Source organism: Bactrocera dorsalis, chromosome 2, assembly GCF_023373825.1.
Source record: "Bactrocera dorsalis isolate Fly_Bdor chromosome 2, ASM2337382v1, whole genome shotgun sequence".
NCBI lineage: Eukaryota > Metazoa > Arthropoda > Insecta > Diptera > Tephritidae > Bactrocera > Bactrocera dorsalis.
The window spans coordinates 17,158,624-17,181,854 of record NC_064304.1 but is presented as its reverse complement, the minus strand read 5'-3'; the positions used below and the strand labels follow the sequence as shown (position 1 = coordinate 17,181,854).

At 37.5% G+C, this 23,231-nt stretch overlaps 1 protein-coding gene across 2 annotated transcripts in view; it reads right to left on the bottom strand.

Moving 5' to 3' along the window:
• LOC105225748 (uncharacterized) overlaps positions 1-23,231 on the bottom strand; it is a 357,778-nt gene that overhangs the window by 241,216 nt on the left and 93,331 nt on the right. For both annotated transcript variants that reach the window (XM_049449564.1, XM_049449565.1), the window contains exon 3: positions 3,348-3,423. The gene's annotated coding sequence lies outside the window, so the exon portion shown is untranslated. The remainder of the gene's footprint in view (positions 1-3,347; positions 3,424-23,231) is intronic.

The following is a 23,231-nucleotide window of genomic DNA, read 5'->3' as shown; positions in this document are numbered from 1 at the left end:
GAATGATAATAAACATTAACCATTAAATATGAAGTTTCAGTAGGAACCTCGAAATATATCACCCTTTATGTAGGCACAATAAGACAGATAGCAGTCACAAGTATTGTGCGAGTTTCTTCGATGCAGCCTAGGTTTAAGTTTTGTATATCTTTGGTTCCCTAACTTTATAAGAGTAAACCTTTATAGGTATAACAATTTCTGTTTTTGTACTTTTTTTATATTTATACCGATTCTTGTAACCTATATTAAGACGTAAAATTTTTGCTGAAAACCAAATTCAGTCAACTCCAAGAATTTTTCACAAGCTCTGTCCAAGCTCAGTTACCGTTCACCGTTGGTATTTTTGACACAGACAGATTCAGTTTGCGTTGAAGTATCCACTCAATTAAATAGAAAAATGTTCTTAAACGGCTTTAATAGTATTTCCATGGCTTTGTTTTAAAATTTAGTCATTTCCACTTTCGATCTTTTCGAAAGCAATTCCATTTTAAATTAAATAAACTTTCTCTTGAATTTTTTCTATTTTTTCAAAATAATTTCTACCCTGACTCAGCAACTCTGGTGCTTATTTCCACAACCAATTGAATTCGATTTAACATGCATTTAAGTCTTCCTAAAAGCTTTGCATTTTCCACACAAGTGACCAAAGGCATATCAGACACATTTCAATTGTTTAGATTTTAACAAAATGCAGAATTGTTTATTCTTTATTTGTGTTAACTAGTTGGATGTTTTTATTTTTAATTTTCCTCCCAGCAGCATAGTGCGTTTCGATGTAGTAGTGAATATTGCAGCAGCCAGCAGGCAAGAACAGCAGCAGCAACAAGAGCAACAACAAAGAGCCACGTAACAGAGACAATTCAATCAATTTAACGAAACAAAAGCTTTTTGAGCCATTGATTGGATATTGAGGGCAAACTGATGGCCACAGCAAAATAAAATTGCACAACCACATGCCCAGGACAAGCACACACACGCACACATTTACATTTATTTATATAAACGCTCATACACGCTCAAAACTGAGCCACACAAGCGCAAAAGTAGATCAACACCAGCGCAGAGTTCAAAGAAACAAATAATTTGTGTTGGTATGTGTGCGCTTATGTGTGTGGTCAAGTATTATATGGCAACTGAAAGATCTATTTACCCATTGTATGCCCGTGCTAACTAACTAAACTAAAAGCCAAAGTGACTAGCTTACTGCAACAAATATACATGGGAATATACAGCCACACACACATACCCACACACGCACACAAATGAATGCATTTGAACGCTCGCATGCGTTTGCCAGTGAAAAGAGAAATTTCCGTCCAACCAAACACACTCACACAAATGTACATGCGTTTGCTTGTATGTGAGTGTGTGTGTGTTAGTAAAGGCAACAGAGACATAGGAGGAATGCATGAACGGTTCGGTGAATGCTTTCAAATGCAGGCAAATCCTGGCAAATAAATGAGCGTCTGACCCGGTTGCAGTGCTGGTAACCTTAACAAAAACTTTTCGGCACAGCAACAACAGCAACACAGCAATAGAGATTAAAATAAATGGCCAAATATTGCTTTGCACCAAAAAGGTTGACCGAAATTCATCAAAAGCAAGCGACAACACCTGGAATATGGAACGGTGAAAGACACCCTGTTGGAAATCGGTAACCAATTATGATAGTTTGGCAGGCAAGCGATATTGAAAATTTAACAGTGATATGCAGAAAGTATGATTGGATAGATAATCCACTCAATGCATTTTCTATTCATCCATATTGCTAGTTATACTCATCCAATGGCATTCTGAATGTAGGCAGTGTTTTTTACAAGGATTGTAAAGTTGCGTTAAATTGCAAATATAAAGCATTGCCTACAATTAGGAGCTTGATTAAACTTAAAAAGTGTTACTGTGATCGGATTTAGTTCAAATATGCGCCGTTTCGTTCGATAATCTATTTCCATCTTGACGGCAACTTTATTATACCCATCTCGCAGAAACCCCCCTCCCTATTTGCAAAGAACTCGGACAGCCACTTTTCACCAGCCTCTTTTGAGTTCAAGTTTACACCAACAAGGGCGTTCGCCATGGACAGAAACAGGTGGTAATCACTTGGCGCTATGTCCGGGCTATGTGATGGATGCGATAAAACCTCCCATCCGAGCTCCCGTAGTTTCTAACGAGTCATCAACGAAGTGTGTGGTCTGGCGTTCTCTTGGTGGAACACTACACCCTTCTTGTTGGCCAATTCCGGACGTTTCTGGTCTATCGCCAGCTTCAAGCGGTCCAGTTGTTCGTAGTAGATGGTAGAATTAAGCGTCTGGCCTTATGTGAGCAGCTCATAGTGGATGATTCCCTTCCAATCCCACCAAACACACAGCAAAACCTTCCTGGCCGTCAATCCCGGCTTGGCCACTATTTGAGACGATTCACCGTCCTTCGACCACGACCGTTTTTGCTTGTTATTGTTGTATCTGATCCATATTTCGTCGCCAGTCACCATCCGCTTCAAAAATGGGTCGAGTTCGTTCCGTTTCAGCAGCATATCGCAGGCGTTGATTGGGTCACGAAGTTTCTTTTTCGTCAAATTATGCGGCACCCAAACATCAAGCTTTTTTGTGTATCCAGCCTTCTGCAGATGGTTTAAAATGGTTTTGTGACTAACTTCCATTTTCTGGACGATGTCACGAGATGCCACGATGTTTTCCATGATTTGATCGGTGTTCGTCGTCACAGATCTTCCGCCGGGTGGTTGATTCATAATGTTGTTTTCACACGCTTTAAATCGTCGAAACCATTCATCCGCAGTTCGAGGTGATAGAGTACCATTCCCCAAAACAACATTAATCTCACGGAATGTTTCTCTAGCGGATTTGCCTTTAACGAAGGAAAGCTTTAAAATAGCGCGACACCGAAACGTGTTAGTGAACTCCATGTTTACACGCCTATAACTGTTGAACGCAATATCTAAACTAAGTATGCATAGCATCGTTTTATAGGTTATGTCAATACCTTTCAAAAATATATATTATTGCCAGGTACGAGCTCTGTAGCGCTTTATACATAGCCGCAAAATTCAAAAGACAAAGGCGGAAGAGAGATATTTGACAACCTAATATAAGTTGATATTAATGATGTCCAATTTTTTCTACAACGAAAGGTTATTTAGACAAGCAACCGAAATTGTATATACCCTTAAAGTTTATAAACTCCTTGATTCATTTACACTACTTCAGAACTGTTCGAACAATTGAACCACCAACTAGCAATATACTTTAAGCATGATTATAATGCAGATACGTGACATTAATTAATGAGTTGATAATTAGTGAATACCTTAGTCATGATTTTATACTCACCAGTAACAGTAGACTTTAAGATAAGTGCAGGAATATGGATGATAGGATCAAAGTCCTTTTTAATAATTACCACGATCTGTAAAAAAATAAAATTACAACAAATAATCGTTATAATTAAAATTGGATACATTAATATTTTCTGATTAAAATTGGGCTAACTTAATAAGACTGTACTTAATTAATATGCCAAATATGAGCACCAACAGTCAACCAGTTTGGTACAGCAGCTGCTTACGTCGGTGCATCGAACAAAAAATTTGTCTTAAATTCTGTATTTTGAACGAAATTTCGATCAGTTTTATTAAAAATATAAGTCTACGAGTGATACAAAGCCTTCAAAGACCATCGAGCGATCGTTGAAGACATGCCTAATTTTAGACAACCTTCAACTGATAAAAATATTTAAAAAAAAAAGTGGAAGAATATGAAAATCGTCAGACATGTGTTAGAGAGATGGAAAGAGAGCTCGACATCTCTAGCGAGCCCAGTCGAATGATTTTGATGGATATATTGGGCATGAAACGCTTTCTTGCTCGACTTTTCCCGATAAAGCTGAACTTTTTTCTAACAGAGTAAATAGGTCTCTGTGGACATGCTTGATCGTGTAAATTCCGATTCCATGGATCATGGAGAGGTTCCTATTTTTATGAACTGAAGATTTATCTTTACTAAATTTCGGCAACTAACTCTCAAACTTTTGATCTGATATGATCCTAAAACTACTTCAGTGAAATTGATAACTAAAGACCTTTATGCGGAAGGAAAGCGATGAAATTCTCCAAAAATTGGAAAATCTTTAAACGGAAAAACACTGAGGCGGAATCAAAAGATATTTTTAAGATTGGTGCGCCACTGATTAGCTGGTAAATCCTGTGGGTGCAAGCCAAAAATTGTCAGGTGGTTGTTTACCATGATTGTGGCACCGATAATCATGTCTGGGGCGGTATCGAGGCCCAATAAAAGCATCGCAGACTTCGGTAAGGCTCCAACTATCGAAGCTGCAACGACTTGCATGTATCTGTATCATGCCGACGGCAGTACTTGAAGTCGTGCTTGAGCTCACATGGCTTTACCTAGTAGTCGGTCAGGTAGCCAAAACACAAACTGCTTCAAATGACAGCAGAAGGGTGCGGCAGAGGTAAGCCAATCTTATCCTAGCAAATGAAGGAATTACGTGGTGTAATACCATTGGCTCTTCTCCCAAGGGACAGAATTAGCAAAAGGGTAAATTTCACCAAGAAGTTCAAGGTGTCCCTTAGCAGTAAAATTGAATGGAATGGTTCCACTCTCGAACTACTTCTTACGGATAGTTCAGTGAAGTGGTACATCGACGGCTCGAAAACCCCGGAGAGAATTGCTGCCGCAGTCACAGAACCACGCACCGAACTCTCCATTTTTTCAACATATATCTTTGCCATAAGTCGGTGCGTAGAGATAAGCCTCCAACGCAACTTTTGCAACGAACGTTTAACTATTGTCGAAATTCAATCGGCACTTAAAACAATCTCTGGCGAGGTCAAATCGCTACTGGTACAAGAGTGTCTATCGAAATGTAACCAAGTGCACCTTATCTGGGTGCCCGGCCACAGGGTATAGCTGGGAATAAACTGTGTGATGAGCTCACCTGCTCCGCAGTAGGAAAAGAGAGATATTGGTAACAACTCCAAGGGGTGCGTCATGCTAACTTGCTAATGGGGGGTTACAAGATCAGTAGGTTTAAATATGTAATCGTAGGAATAAACTCAGGCTACTGTCACATGGCCACTGTAACCTTAAAAAGCACTTATATAACATTGACCTTTCTTGTATTAATTGCCGGTTCTGCGAAAGAGAGCCTGAAACTCCAGAACACCTGCTAATTTTTGTGACTTTGAGAAGGCACAATACATCTTAGAACGCGGTGCAATTCTCAGCTATTTTTCTTATTTTATCTTAAGATTTTCGTTTCTTAAGATACCCAAAGCAACTCTTTGTTAAATAAGAAATGTGGGTAAGTTTAATATTTCAAAGTCAGTAGTTGTAATCGGTGGTTTGGTGTGATTTCCCACGCGAGACGATTAAGTGATTTCTTTACGCTACTCTATTTTTGGTAACTTCGTCTGAGTTTCTGTTATTATAGAAAAAGCGTACTATTAAACAATTTTAGGATGCTAATGACAGCACTTCGAGGAGCAGTGAGCCTACCTACTAGAGGATACGAAACCCATATATCCGTTCCAGAGCTCAGCTTTCCAGATTCGCTATCTTCTGCTTCATATAACTATAAAGCGATCCAAAACTATATAATAAAGGTTGCCGTAGATCTCTTACCAACACGTTTATTTTCACATCTTAACCTAGAGGGAAAAAACCCAGATGTTTAGTACACGAAATGCAAGATGAAGACGTGGGTTTTAAGTTAACCCTAAAAGACATTAAAGCCACACTGTAAATAGAGAAAGCACGAAGAACTACAAAAAACAAACAAAATTACCTTAAAGAATGTTTGAGTATGATAAAATGTCGCTGTACTCTACCTTCAGCCTCAATAAGAACACCGTTACAGCGGCGCGTACGTATGTATTTTAAAATTTATTACCAAAAGTTAACAAGTCGACATTAATTTTCTCTACTGAAAAAACACTTGATTCACTCTCGTCAGCCAACAAAGTTACAGTTATTGCATTGGCTTGCCTGGATGTGGTCCAATTTGACGCACAACCAACTAGCGGACCAACGAAAATCGATGCTTTTAATTAGTGCGCGCACACACACCAGCCCACAGCCACACACATACATACACACGAGTTGCGCGAACACACGTATTATGGCATAAACGTCACAAAAACAACAAGGCAACAACAAGCCAACGATTGTAGAACATTGCGACGACATCCAATAGTGGAGCCGGCGCACTGCAAGCAAAACCACGACGCGACATTCAGTCGTTGAATTTCGGTCCAATTAGGGTAGCAGTCCGAGTGCCCGAGGTGGGGGTGTGGCCGCGCGTAGATAGGTTGGCTGAGCGCGGCATATTGGTGACCACGACATGGTGTGCTGCGGAGCTGAAAAAGTGCCCATTGACTGATATTGCGCGCGTCCACCGCAAAACTTACTTTAGTAACTGGGGCTTTGACAGAGAAAAGCGCACACTGGATGGGCGAAAAAAGTGGAGCGGCAACAAAATTTGCAGAGCAAAGGCTGGACCGGTACTGAATAAGCGAGGTTTATGTAAAGTTATGTAAAAGTGTGTGTGCCGCATACAAAACCACGAACAAGCGGGACATTTTGGAGCTCGCAGCGATTTCTTATAGGCGTCGAGGGCGTATAAATACTTATGCGCCTCCTGTTTGGCTTTTTTTGCACGTTTCGCTGTTGGCTTTTATATTATTTTTTCTTTCGCATATTAAGCCACACATACATATGCAAGTAAAGCTTGAGTGTATATGTAGCTGGAGCCACATGTGACATACACAAGCCATGGTCCAGCATTTGGAGTTGCCGCTCTTACGCACATTTAAGTTCATTAAAAATCACAAAGCGTTTCATATTTCCGAGGACATAAATGTACGTGCGTAAAATACGCAACGCACGCAAAAAATAAAAACCAAACGAAAGCAAAAATTATTCGCTCAAAAAGGTACTATATACAACACACTTGGACAAACAGACCAACCCAATATGTGACAAATTTCTATGAAAGCGAAACTACAGACACCTCAGCCACCGCCACACCATCCCTTTGTAGCGGAAAACAAGTGCCGAAAAAGAAACTTGCAGAGCCTACTGAAATTGATGCTGAGACCGAGGCGACGTGCCTTGCAAACTTTTCGGCTAATTCGCCGCGTACGACGAATTAAGCTCAGACAGCGAGAGGCACCGCAGTACTCATGGTGGACTGCTGAGTAGCGAGTTCGTTGTATCTTTGAAGAGCTGCGAGTGCATGGGGGTAAATAGTGAATTGGAACGAGTGTTCGACTCAGATGGTTCAGACTCGAGATTAGACGTCGCTTTGGCATGATAGTGGGTAAATTAAAGCTTCAGGCTAACGGAAATTTATTTAAGCAGAATGTGAAATTATATACATATATACGAGTATATGATGAGATAATACATTCTCACTTGAAACTTAAGTTCTTGAGGTATGGTTATATACCAAAAGCTTAGCATTAGAACTTCCAGAATTTGGGGTTTCCATACCAGCAAATATAGCCATTGAATAGCAACAGAACTTTTTCTGAAAAGTAAACAAAGTGATAATAGACAATTTATTGCCGATATTGCTGCGACTTTGCTTCTCTGATACTAAAAATTCTCTTTAATACGAATTTTTCTATGCTAGGGTGTTCCTTAAAGACACATAAAGTCGTTAGGGAGCAATGTTGCATACTTATTGGCAGATGTCGCAGCCCAAAACATACATATATGACTTCAAATAAGACAAGCAAATGTTGAACCAACATTTACGAATCACCCTAATATATTAGTTGCACATATATTTACAGTTACATATAAGCTTCATTACTATTCTTAAAAGAACACATACATATATCGTTGAATATTTTTTCCTGTGACATCACTCATTCCTATTTGTTGTTATTGTCACTTACTCTTTCTACAATTTGTAAATGTTCTCGCACTTTTTAGTTGTCATGTTTTATGCCTGTCACAATGTTTATGTTGCAACAATGACAGTACAACTACAACACTTGTCAGTTGTCAACTTTGCTATTTTTCATGTTGAACGTTCTGCGTGAGTGACACGCCATCAAAATCATCAACATTATCATTGGAAGCAATACTGTTATGAACAGTGGGACGAAATCGGGCAAAATGCGGTCAAAAATTCTCCAAATTCAGCTTAAATTGTTTTTATTCATCATGAGAATATAATTTATAATTATGTATAAATTATAAAAAGTCGAAATTGAAGTGCTCAATTAGGTTAGCTCGTAGGGTTGGTACAAAAACGATGAACCATAAACTTCTAAAAGTGGATTAGCATACCCTCTTAGATCAACGAAGAGTTTTGAACTTACCACAAATTTATGAAAGCGGTTGATCTTAATCCCAGAAACTTTTCTATGCTTGCCGAAGGTGTCTATAGAACTCATTTCAACCTTTTACGCTTTCGAAGAAGGCCCTTTAAGAAGACCTTTTGGCTTCCCTTTATACATAGCAATGCCCAATCAGCACTAAGTCGATTTTACATGCCTTATGAAACAGTTTTTAGCTTGAAGATCTGATTTCCGATAACTCTGGTGTAAACCAAGGGGGTTTGCCCTTTTTCTTTCTGAATTTTCAGAGGATAAGAGCTTTTAAGAGCACACCTAAATGGAGAATTTCAAATTTCAACCTCGTCTTCGAAAATATGGAAATCATCCATATTTTGCTCTTATTTATGTTATGTTTAATATAGCATAGTATATAACATTTGATAAAAGACCAAAGCGGATCTTCGAAAAAATAAAAAATTTATTTTAGAAATACTGGTCCGCATTTGACCTCATACAGTTTCTGTTCTATAAACTTGACCCAAATATGTAATAAATCATTGAAGAGAATAAATACATTGATGATATCGTTCTTTTTAGTTTTTCAAAGAATTCACTTACATAAAATTCGAAATCAAATATTAAGAGTTAGAAAGCTAACTTCGAAAACCGGAAAGAAAATAGCTTGGTTCAATACCCAGTCGCGTGTTTTACAGAGCTCTAAATCTAATAAATGCTTTTAAAAAATATCAGAAATCTCGCTTCTATAAACTAGCCTGGCCTAGAATCAGAAAAATATAAAAATTTATAAATTATGTAAGTTGCGCCCACTGTAGGTTAGCTCTGCGAGTGTCAAGCTCATTACTGTTTTTAAGTGCAAAATCAAAACAGCAAACTTCATGTTAAAATAATTTAAACGCTAAGTTGATATATCTGTTTTCGCATTCCTATTTTTCGTATTATGCAGCAGATGTCTCAGCGGCAGCTGGTATTGCTATATCTCAATGAAAGAGTGCTTACTACATGTTAAAAATATCAATTTTAAAATAGAAGGAAGGTTCTAAGTCACAAAGAAATTTGGGAAACGAAATAGATGTTGAGACTACTAAAAGTGACATTCAACTAGGCACCGAACCAGCACACAGAAACCACATAAGTCGCTAAAAACGATACACTATGAAAATTCCGAACGAGCGGATAGACGGCTCATGCTGAAATGGAAAATTTTAAGGTCATGCGGGATCGCTAATATCATGTGCGAGAATGACTGCAGGAAGGTTGTTGGTCAAAACTAACTGGCACGAACATGCTAGCCGAATAGGCATAAGAAACAACAAATCATGCAGCGAAGTAGGCATGATAGAGACGCTGAAACATCTCCTATGCTTATGTTAAGCTTCATCCAGGACTCGCCTTAGATATCTAGAAGCTTTGCACTTCAAGGGACTGGATGAAGTATCAAAATTAGATATCAACTCCTTCTTGAAGTTCGCAAGAAGCTCAAACTGCTTCAGCTCAAATTATACCGAATCTCCTTCTTGCAATACAAGACCATGTAAGACATGAGTACTGCAATTATAATCTAACCTATTCTAAATTGCCGGATTAATTCGTTTCCACACAAATTTTTGGTTTGAATAGGAATTCATTCCGTATTTTAAAAATCTCACATTCTACGGAAACTATAAAGAAGAAGTGAAGGGCCGGGTTGTTCAGAGAGTTCTCGGATGCATTATTTTCCAATCTAAAGTTGCTCAAAGATTATATTAAAGTTCAAATACTTGTATCAAAAATTCAATTATTTAGTGGCACAAGCTTTTGAAGAAGAAAAGTTGTTAAAGACGAATATAATGCTAAAAAAATTTCAACAAAAATGTGTCTTTGTTTGTGCATGTGGGTCATTATAACCTAACCTAAGCTTAAAAGGAGAAGAGTGTGTAATATACTAACAATTTATTCAATATAAATGTCATAAAAAGACATTTACTTTGAAATATCCAATCGCAGATAGGATTTGATTATCAAAAAGAAATTAACTAAAGTAAACACAGTTATACGCCAGTGTTTCGAAAGGAAAAATTGAATTTCTAAATTAACAAAAAAATTTCCAAACACAATTTGAGTTCTCAAATCCATTTATTTATTCAATTTCAAGTGCAATTGGATTTACTAAGCAAAATCAGCAGAATGCAATTGCAAAAATTAATCACTTATGCGTGCGTGTGTTAGAGCGCCTGCATGTATGCTACATTTCTTGTGCTCCTGCGTAGTCAGTCCTTCGTAAACTGCTTTGTACAATTAAATAGAAATAAACAGATTTTATTCAAAATACACAAATTCCATTGTACATATGCATATAAGTTGTATATATATTTATATTATATATACAGTTGTCCACAAAATAATAGGAGTGCCTATCTGAAAAATGTGTTTGGCTGCATAACTTTTTTAAACCAAATGCAAATGACGCGAAACAATAACGGTATATATAACGGGATACTAGCATTAAAATACAAAACAAATTTTTATTGTGATGATTGCTATTCTACTTCTGCTTTGCTAGTTCTCGAAGACACTTGTTATTGCTTTCCACAAAATAATAGGAGTGTTAGATATTTCGTTTTCAAAAAAGTCATTAACATCAAAAATTTTCACAAAATTAGAAAAGTAAATATCGTTCCATAATCTAGCAGCAATTTTAATTAGTTATTATTTTATTTAATCATTGAGTTTTTCTCCAGTGGGTAGAGGAATTCATTATATAGAGGAAACGCGGAAAACGATCAAAAAAATTGAGAAAACTAGGAAAAACTTATAAAGAGATCCAAAAAATCGTAAAATGCTCTCCTCAAATGATAGCAAATGTCTTTAATTATAGAAAAAATAATGAAACTCGTGGACAAAAGCGCAAAACATCCACTTCAGACGATCGCAATATAGTACGCTACTACAAAATTAATCCTTTTGCTTCAGCCAGGAGCACCCATGGCGAACTAAATTTGTCCGTTAATACTGAAACTGTTCGTAGGCATTTGGAGCAGAACAAATTATGCGCCAGAAGTCCACGAGAAAGACCCCATTAAAAAAGAAACACAAGGAAGCCCGCATACAAATTTCAAAAGAGCATGGCTACGGCCCCGCGTCTAAATGGCGAAACATATTGTGGTCAGACGAATCCAAAATTGAGTTATTTGGTAGTAGAGGTACAGTAGGAACTTTATCCGACGTCTCCTTAACTCAGAATGTAATCCCCGGTTTACCACAACAATCGTTATACTTAACGATGCCAAATCATGGTACGCGCTCGTTTCCACATTGTGGTGTTGGTCCAATTCTCTTAATTGAAGGCATCGTGGACCAAAGGGCATATGTCAAAATATTATATGAGACAATGTTAACACATGCCTCATGGAATATGCCATTGATATGGGTATATCAACGGGGTAAATGACTCTAAACATACTAGCAAGTGCGCAAAAAAATGGTTTAGGGCCAACGGAGTTGAGGTTATGTGGTGACCTTCTCAGTCTCCTGACCTCAACTCCATTGAAAGCCTGTGTACAGATATCAAGAAGAAAGTAGCTGAAGAGAAACCAATCAATTCGAGAGATTTATGGCAAGTAGTGGAAGAGACTTGTAAAGGAATACCAATAAAGCGTTGCCAGGATCTGATAGACTCCATGCCTCGGAGATGTGATGCTGTGTTAAAAAAATCGAGGTTATTCAATGGAAAATTAATTATTTTAATATTCTGTGAAACTTTGGAAGCATTATATATTAAAAATATAGAACGGTCACATATTCCATAAAATACTCCTATTTTTTTGTGGAACTAGTTTTTTAGTTTACTTGATATAAACTGCGATATAAAATTTTGCTTATGCTTAATTGAAATAAATGAAATCTGGAAATATTAATAGATCTTTAACAAATTACATTGTGTAAAAATTTTGAAAAAACAAACATTTTTGTTAATGAAAAATAACAATTCCTTTTTCTCATGTGGCCACTCCTATTTTTTTGTGGACAACTGTATATACTCTTTTTGATATAAAATTTCATAAAATCACAAACACAAGGTTTTCTCAGCCTTAATGCAGAGCAGCATTGCATGCGACGCACTGTATATGCTGCCAACCTGGCGCACAGCCCTGACACTTGTCAGCCTTGAGCAGTTTGCAGCGCACTCATTCTTAATTTCTAAAGCTTAATTCATTTATATATGTATGTGCATATGAATAAAGCATGAATATTTGTATATATATTTACATATATATTTATACAAATATATAGGTTTACTTAGGCTTATATGTATGTATCATGATGTGCTTGTATTCACAGAATACGCTTAGGTTTTTTAGCCTCTATGACACATCGGTTGGGGGTCATGTCACATAAGTTTGCAAAAACATACCGTTCAATATCAGACACACACACATGTTCGTACACACATTCATACATATATAGCTCACGCATTCGTTTTTCCAATCTCTCCAATCCTTCTCTACAGCTTTTTTTTCGTTGCATCAACAATATTTCACTATTTTGTAAGCCAAAGCTAACGCACAGAATTCACATTGCCACAGAAGTAAATATGTATATATACACGATATATAATATATATGCATGCATACATATGTGTATGAACATATACATATGTGTATAGAGCATATTTCTATGGACATTTTATTGTGTAAATAAACGTAAAGCTTTCTTAATTTAAGCATTTGTAAATTCTTTGCAGGCCAAGCGTCCAAACGGCTCTATCAAAATCTCTCGTCACATTTTGCAGCCTTTTTTTGGGTCCTTTAGTGCTTTGACAGCTCGTTCGCTTGTCCCACAATTCATGCATTCATTCATTCATTCTATAGATCCAAAGTGCCGCCGCTTACCTTTTTTAGAAATATACTTACATAATATATTATATTTGGGGACTTGTTTGCGGTTGTTTGTGTTGGAATGCTCTAGGGACGTTCATCAGTCCCTCATTGAGCTTGCGTGTGCTCATATGTGGCAAAGTGTGTCCGTTATGTTTGCGTACAAATATATACATTCTGATTTTTATATACATACATACATACTTTCATAAATATATTGAATTTGTACCTTTCAAGTGTTTTTATGAATGTCGTGGCAGTAGTTTGGTAAAATATATCATGATCCACGATTATTTTTATTCCAGGAATTGTTTTTCTGTTTCGCAAACAGATTACCCTTGATTTTTTTTTCCTAAAGTAGCTTAGCATTTTCTGAAGTTTAAGCAAACTGCCATACATTGATATCTAAAATTTTTCAGTCAACAGTCAAAATTTCATATACAAGTATGTAAGAGCAAGCATACCCTTTACAGGTGCATTAAGGGGTATACAAAGAACTTTAGCTTGATTTTTAAAAGTTAGCTTAAATTGCAAATATTTGCTATACAGTCTCATTGAAATAATACGTTTGGAGATTATAACGATCCCCTTCGTGGCGATGCCTTGTCCACAAAAAGAGTATTTTGGTTTGATCAGTCAGTTTGTATGACAGCTATATTATACTCTTATCCAATATTTGGCGGATCCGCAAATGAGCAGCTTCTTGGTGAGCGTGCAAAATTTCAGATCGATATCTCATACACTGAGGGACTAATTCGTACAGACACACAGACATGGCCTAATCGACTCAGTTCGTCATACTGATCATTTATATATCACTTTATAAGATCCCAAGAGTTTCCTTTTCGGTCTTACACTCATCGCGGCAAACTTAATCTACCCTGTTGAAGATTTAAAAACAAGTTCGCAAGGCATAAACATTTCTTAAAGCGCTAATTCTTGCTTGCTTTATATAATTTTACGTATCGTACATATTAACAGGGACAATCCTTGGCCAGACACATATCCGGATCTGAATGGTGCGAACTAGTCTTCCTCTGTTTTGGTTCTGCAATTATTTCTCTTAATAATACGATCTTTATTGTCTCTGTCTGAGCAATCGGCCGGTAATTCACATTTTCATCACGTGACACAGCGAACGAGTTTTCCACTACTTTACCACGTGTCAGGAAATATTCATATACTTAAAAATATAACACTACGAGTATCACCTATCTTGTGACCCAGCATTCATTACTGGGTAATATTCGATCAAATAGACCACGTCCAGCTTCCAGTGAAGAAAATATAGCAGCCGTAGCTGAGAGAAGACAGTAAAAAAGGGATGGTGCAATTCGCACCAACTCGAATTGACGTATGCAACGACTTGGCGTATTTTACGTCGAGATCATAAGTTTAAAGTATACAAAACAAAGCTTGTGCAATAATTTAAGGCGCTCAACTTTCCTAAGCGACTGCACTTTACGGGTTCTTGGAAAGATCCAAGAATGTCCTACGTTTTCCAGCCAGTTCAGCGAGGAGCCCCATTTCTGTAGGTATGTAAACAAGCAAACATACCATATTTAAGACGAGGAGAAACCTGAAAAGATTCAAGACCTGCCATTTCATAAAAAAAACGGTTTGAAGTGGTTTGGAAGCCGATGGAATCAACGGTCCATATTTCTTCAAAAATTATGCCAGTGAGAAGGGAACCGTAAATGGCGACCGTTATCGCGCCATGATAACCGACTATTTGATGGCTGGAATTAAAGCTCGTGTTCTGGGCTACAATTAGTTTCAACAAAACGACGCTAATTTCCACATTTCGAACCAATCAATGGATTTATTGAGAGCAATTAGCAGATAATTCCACGTTTTGGGCCGGTCGGTTGGCTAACAAAATCATGTGAAATCACACCGTTAGACTTAACAGATCTCTTTCGGAGAGTCTTTTTTATCACCAACACAGGTATTTGACTGCCACAAAGCATTCAGTGTATGTCGTAAAGTCATGTTGTCTCATGCGAATCGTCTAACCACCTCTGTTAATGAGGGTAACATCGAAACAGTTAAAGAAACAGTCTTTGAAAATCGTCGGGTTAGCCTCAGATAAATAAGAAGGGATCTCAACATCTCATATAAATCGACTCAACACATTTTGGTTAATGTTTTGGGTATGAGGCATGTAAATGCTGGACTCGTAACAAAATTAGTGAATCTATTTCAAAAGCGACGTCAAAAAGATGACGCAAAATAACTGAGAGCCCTATCTGCATCAAATGTGAGCTTATGATTACTATGCCAAAACTGTCTAAAGTTCTAGCGATTGGTACTCCAAAAATGAGCCGAAACCGAAATATCCAAAATTCACTGAAGGCCCTGAAATTCATCCCAGCCGAAGCTTACAAGACGAGTTTGGAAAGTTAGTTTAAGCTTTGACTCATGAACCTATTTAGAAGACGGTTATAAAGATTTGTATTAAAGGGTGGGAAGATGTATAATATGTTGTTTTTTCTCAAATTCGGTAAGATTGTATATTTAGTTTAGATTCTTCGTCATAAAGACCAACAACTTACACAATTAAAAAAATTAAGAATTACCAACTGGATATTGGGCCACACTACAGAAATCGAGCTTCATTTCCTTAAAAGAATCTAAGAAAATTAATATATTTCAATGAACTGTATAAAATTCTGTAATTGTATACGCTTCAATTGCCAGTTCCTCTTTTCGTCATTCTTTCACTCATTTGGAGGTTAGGTTTCCAAGCTTCTTAAAACAGATGTGTTGTGGCGGAAGTATTTCTTCATTGTATTATTATACATATGGTGAAGCAACAAACCTTAGTTACCCAACTTTGTCATTAATTTTTTGTTTTTGCAGCGCTTCGACAGCAATTTTCCCGCGTACCAATGTTTGTTGTGCTTTTTGTCAATTATTTATACTCCCGTTTATTTGCGTACGATATGAAAGGATTTCGGCAAACAAATAAACAAACACAAGTACATGTGTACACAAATAACAAAACTCGCTGGAGCGGCGCACTCGCTGCCACAGCAGACACGCGCCGCGCTTTGGGGCTTCCGGCCCCAATGATGACCCCACATACGTGTACGTAAATATATGTATGTGAATATCTACGTGTAGGCATTAAAAATTTGTGTGCTAAAACGGACTTTGGACTTTGGTAATGGCAGCGCTGAGGCCACACTAAGGACGCGCAGCATGGCACGCTCACTTGCCGAACTCATGAAATCCGTGAAGAGTCATAAGTGTGCGCGAAAGCGTCCAAGCGCACACACACACACATATATATGTGGCAGCAAATACACGCACGTAATTTATCACGCATACATTTCCCAACAGCGGCACGCCCACTCAAGTGCACTTTACGCTCACGCCCACCGCTCTGGCCTTCGCGTGGACGCGTTTCAATGCCAATGTAGCAAGTACTTTTCGGTGCTTCACGTACTCAACCCGAAATAAGGCAAACATTTTCGAAACTAAACTTTACTACAAACAATAAACAACAACAATTGTAAACAAATCCCACAGCAGCGGCAGCCACACACATATACTCGTATATATATATGTATATATCACACATTTTAACACACAATCATATGCGGCAGTTGGCTCGGTTGGGGATCTCGGCACTGTTGTTTATGCGTCACAAAGGACCTGCGTAACTATATTTATCCGCTCGGCCGGATTTTCGAATTTACGCCAGCAGTCTGCGCGCCACTTTGCATATGCTTCTATGTTTGCATGTGGTATATGAAAATTGTGCGGCCCTTGTGCGTGTGCGCTTTAAAAATTAATGCGCCAAATTTATTTGTGTGCGAAAAAAATTTATCGTTGCTGTTTGCAGCACCTCACAGCAGGCGCAACGGCTACACATGCATTCTGTATCTTGATATGTATGCACATACATACATACATAATTTTAACCCTTGCCATAACTAATGAAAATGGGCTTCGATTTGTGGTGACAGTTTTAATCGGGCATCTACTCATCTTTACCCTGCGGATGATGCTTGGCGCGTTTAAGGGACAATTTTGTACAAATTTCAATTCACATATTAAATGTGGCCCTTTCCGAGAGTAAATATATTTAGATTGAAAAGGAAATATATGACAGGAGTCTGGGAGTATATATGTGTGTCAAAAATAGACCGCATAAATTGGCGCCTAAACGAAATTGGCCGTAGCGGAGGATTAGTGATGGTCTGTGCTACCAACTATTAAATCTGTTAGCATAAAGGATATGCTCGTCTTAGTCAAAATTAGTTGTGTTTAGTGAAATTTTTATTTGGGTTATTATAAAGGTTTAATTTTGAGGCTCTGAGTAACATTTAGAAACTTTGGGAATATATAAGCATACATATATTTCATAAAGGCAAATTTTGTATTAAAAAATTATAGTTTTTTTACGTAAAAGCAGTCACAACTCTTTCACTAGTTATATTTAAAATATTTTGACAAACATTTTCATTTGAAGCCAACAATAAATTTTCTTAATATCTTTGAAAGCAACAATCAAATTATACGGTTGAACTTCGTATATACCGAAGCGTATGAGGAAGGCGCAGTAAAATGTATGAACCGCCTCCTTTTTTACAAATCCATTTATGCCGTCAAATATTTGAGTTTTACTGCCTACTCATTCGAATCGCCAAACTTTAGAGAGAGCTTTAGAAAATTTCATCCTAAATGTGGGCAACACTTTTTATAAACTACGCTAAGTTGTTATTGTAGCTTGAGGTAATTTCGAGGAATGGTACCAAGTTGACAGTCCCGCCAAGGATAAAAATTCAGTTCCGTTCCGGCTACTTAAACTTACTTACACCCGACTGTCGTGGGAACTGCGCTAAGTCAACTCCAATGGTAGTAGGATTATCAAGCATAATTTGTATAGAAAATTTTAAGATTTTCAACAATTCCACAGAGAATCCTTTTGCTGTACAGCTTATGAATTCATTTAACAAATATTGTTAAAAAGTGTTAAATTTATCAGCAAAATATTTCTTCCATATAATCAGAGATATATGTAAGATTTTATAATTAATCAAATTTTGCTGTTATAGGTGGGGAAGAAGCTTTCATCGCAAACAATGTTAACTTCCGGAGCACTAATATCATAAGAAATATGAAGGGGTCCGAGCACGGATGTGCTAAACATTTTTCCTACTTCAAACACATTCCTGAAAAATTGGATCACTACCTCGCAGAGGCTGGTAGCTTTTTCTCCGCTCATATACCGACGAGCAATATGTGAATGGAGAAGGCTCAATGGAGAAGATGCGCACTGAGCTCTTTCACGGATAGGTCGAAGCTAGGAAGGAACGTTAGAGGGGAAGTTTTCTGAGCTAACCTTCATCTTAGCTTTCGACTCACTGATCTCTGTAGTATTTTCCAGTTAGAAGTGGCTGCTATAAAGGTCGCAGTGTAGACTCTATCCAGAAAGTAAGTATTCAGTCCGACACCAGACCGACAATAATAGCGCTAAGCTTGCTAACTGTAAGCTCAAAGCAAGAGAAATAGTGTTTGTTTTTACAAGAGATCGCATGAAGCCTCACTGAGAACCGATGAGCTAACCAGAGGAGGCACATTAGAATGAGGCCGAGTTGGATATTCAATGATATCTTGTGTTTTTGCAATGAATCAATGGACTGGACGTGAGCTGCGCTACCTCAAAAATCTTTTGGACTAGAGTAGAAGGCAAGCGATCTGCTGAACTACTTGACCTTAGCAAAGTTCATTTTGCCACAATCATATGGGTTTTTACTGGGAATTGTTCAATAGGCATTCATGCAGAAAAGCTAAAAATCTTGTCTGACGCAAGCTGCCAAAATTGAAAAGAAGGTGAGTTGGAAACATCTAGAAAGGCACATTTTCAAGGCTACGCTAGACTTAGATTCAAAAATCTCGGAAGTCTTATCTCCAGTGATATTAGCTGACTCAAGAAATTTGCGTTAGGCTCAAAGTTATTTGTCGATTTATGAAGGTTTAGGTATCACAATGGATTGACGTTCTAATTGTCGAACTGAGATACATATAAGAATCCAACTGATAATCTAACCTAACCAAGTAACTCAGGTCGCCTCGGAAGGTCTAATTATTAGAAACATTTTAAGAAACATATGTATAACAAACGAACATAGAACATAGAAACTACCGAGAGATTGAATGGAGGTTAGAATGCAGGACTTCATTATCTTGGCTTAACAGTGTGGCACCTACATCACTTTGGTCGCGTTTTCCCGATTTAAGAGAAATTTACTAACCCATCAACAATTTTTAGACCCCAAAATTAGAATTCCAAAAGAAAACCCGTGAACTTCACGTATTATAAAATAGTTTCAACATCAAACATGAACCGCAGTGGGTTTGCCTACATTAAAATAACTCTATGGAGAGACAAAATTTGCACACATGACTTCATTCGCATGCTTACATGAGCACGTCAGTGTGTGTGCACAAAAATAACTACTGCCACCGAACTCATATGTCAGTTTGACACACGCTAAGCCGCTGGCGCACAACAATTCAACAATTTGTGGCAACAATCGTGCGCAATCCTTTCGTTGTCGCCATTGTCGTTTTGCCTCGACATTTTTTGCCATGTCACAGCGCCTGCCGCCTGCTGCCAGCAACGTTGTTGTGCCTACGGTGCTATGCCACACACATACTAGTGTATGTGTGCGTGTATTGGCATGAACCCAATCACATTTCACATTCAAAACACATTCCTCAAATATTGATTTGGAAAATTTGTTTAGAATACAGCGGCAGCCACCGACAGTTGGTTTATGCAACAAACAAGCGGCAAATAAATACAAAACACAAATTGATAAAGCTCCCCTGTACTTACATACATGCATTTGTGTGTGTATGTATTGTGTGCCATACACTAGATTACTCGCTGTACTCATCTATCTACATGCTATTTGATTTGCGTGTTTGTACCTCTGCGCTTACAACTCGCTTAATCCAGCTGCCTGGCACCCGCACAAGCCCGTAATATTTATGTGCCTAGATAAATATCTAGTCTACGAATGGCATGCCGCTTTGTAAATATGTAAAAGTCAATATTTTTGAATTTCCGTTTTATTTTATTTTTCGAATTTCTGTTGCAACAGTCTTGCCACCGCGCAGCACACGCCACCCCTCACCCAGCTGGTTAGAATGTTTCATTACCGCTGCGGGTGGGTTGTGGGAAATTGCGTCGAGCAACTTGAATTCCACAAGTCACAATGACACTCGAAATTCCGCAATAAAAACCTGCGAAAGGTTGAGCGCAATGCTAACTGTTGTTTTGAGAAAATTGCGAATAATCAGAAAGTGATAAGATAAAAATGCCTATAACTGCGGCTGCCAACAAATATGCCACAATGAAGAATGAACTGCAACGCACATACATATATACATTTCTATATAAATAATATTTTGTTGTTGCTGTGGCAATATATCGATGGATATCACTTTAATGGCATTTAATGGAAGCAAATGGAAAAGTTTTTAGTCGTAAATTTGAAATTCAATTTAAGTTTTATCGGCGCTACAAATTTACTCACGCATATATATGCACACACATAGACATGAAGCTGTGTCTAATAAAAGGATGAATTTCTTTCGATCAGCATCACTTTGTCCGTTTTTGTGTTTAACTAACTTTTATCTAAATGATGGGCAATAACTATTGCTGCTGCCGTTCACCGGCTTTTATTGTTGTTGTTTGTGTATAAACTATTATTTCACAAATTTGCTGTAAACACAGATATTTCGAATAATTTTAACAATCACCTTGGCAGCTGCAGTGGTTGCAAAGAGACTTCATTCTTTTGATTTGAGGTTAAAAATGCTTGGAAAAGAAATAAATGCATGTCCTAACTTTACTAGATTCATAAAATTGTAGCTTGTAGCTAAGCTAAATAGTAATAATTATACGATTTGGGTCAAATGTGCACTGTTTTATTGCATAACTTTTTTCCCACCTGGCAGATTCAAAATGACACTGTCTTTGATATTGACAAAAAAGTGGACAGTCGATTTTTACACGCTTCTTTTGAGTCGAAAATTCCACCAGCAAAATCCTTCGCCATAGAAGGTACAAGTAGCAGTCTGTGGACTCTATAATGACTACATAAGATATATGTACATCTAAACATAGCTCCCGGAGCAGAGTAGGTTTCGAAAATGGTTTCAGCAAATATCAGACAGGCAATATGATTGGAAGCAGCCATATATAGAAGTACTAAAACACTTACTTTCGCTTTAATTTATAATATTGTATTGTGCGGCGGACTATTTTAAATAAAACGGAGCGAAATTCACGCATTTCCGACAGGACAACAATCAATGGTGATGAGTGTTCAACCAGAACAAGCCGGTAGTAAGCAAAGAGAAACTCACACAGCAGCAGCAGCTGGTCCAGATGGCAGCATTATTTTAATTCTAAGGAAGCTAAATTAACAAATAGTTCCAAGGGTTGTAAGATTATATTATGAAAGTATTGGGAAATCTAATATTGCAAGGAGTTGAAAGCTGGTCAAGGTGAAGATATTAGCAATATAAGGCAAAAGAACATACGAAAATAAAAAATAAGCCTCATCTCCTGCAAGCTGATAGTCCTAGAAAAGCTAATGGATATAGTCATCAGATCAATAATATCGGACAATTTTATCGGATTCAGAGCATGAATACATAATGGGTCGCTTGACAGATACTGCCCTGCTAAATGCAAAAGGTGTCATTACACCTCAATCAGTATATAATGAATTTCTTGATTTAGAGAGATCTTTAACCATATAGAATTAAGCACGATCACTGAGTATGTAAGCTCGAGTTCGATACCAAACTTAGCAGGAAAATTACTGTAGAGAAACGTATTAACAAAGGTAATATGGCACACTAAACAAGCAGGAGAATAGGATCTTAAAAACCGAATACAATCATATGGATATATATGGCTTTCATTTGAACAATTCCTACGTTTGTAACACTGGACTGGTGATCAACATTAAAAAGAGAATATACTATCAGAAAACTAGAATGATACAGAAAACAGCCAGTATAGGGGTAAACTGGACAATTGAGTCATCTCCGCTTGAAGTGATAAATATTATCTTGTCCATAATGTTGTCATAAGGAAAGCATTGACATTTTCAGCTATAAGAATCAAGGAGATGGGAAATTAGATTATATTAGATAAATATAATATAAAACAAGTAAGGAAGGACTAAGTTCGGGTGTCACCGAACATTTTATACACTCGCATGATAAAGTGATAATCGAAATTTCATTATCCGTCATTTACATATTTTTTTATTTTGCTGTAAAATTAATTAGAATTAAATTCTGAGAGATTTACCGATATTTCGGTGAAAAATTAGGTTAGGTTAAGTTAGGCACTGAGTTCTTCGTGTTCGATATCAGGGACCTTGAAAAGTTATAGTCCGATCACGACAATTTTTCCACAAGGGATACCTCAGCCCAAATACCGTATTTGTGTAAAGTTTTATTCCGCTATCATCAGGAACCAATGTATGTATATATTATACAGAGAAGGCATCAGATGGAATTCAAAATAGCGTTATATTGGAAGAAGGCGTGGTTGTGAACCGATTTCATCCATATTTCGTACATGTCATCAGGGTGTTAAGAAAATATTATATACCGAATTTCATTGAAATCGGTCGAGCAGTTCCTGAGATATGGTTTTTGGTCCATAAGTGGGCGACGCCACGCCCATTTTCAATTTTAAAAAAAGCCTGGGTGCAGCTTCCTTCTACCATTTCTTCCGTAAAATTTAGTGTTTCTTACGTTTTTTGTTAGTCGGTTAACGCACTTTTAGTGATTTTCAACATAACCTTTGTATGGGAGGTGGGCGTGGTTATTATCCGATTTCTTCCATTTTTGAACTGTATATGGAAATGCCTGAAGGAAACGACTCTATAGAGTTTGGTTAACATAGCTTTAGTAGTTTGCGAGATATGTACAAAAAACTTAGTAGGGAGCGGGGCCACGCCCACTTTTCAAAAAAATAAGGTCCG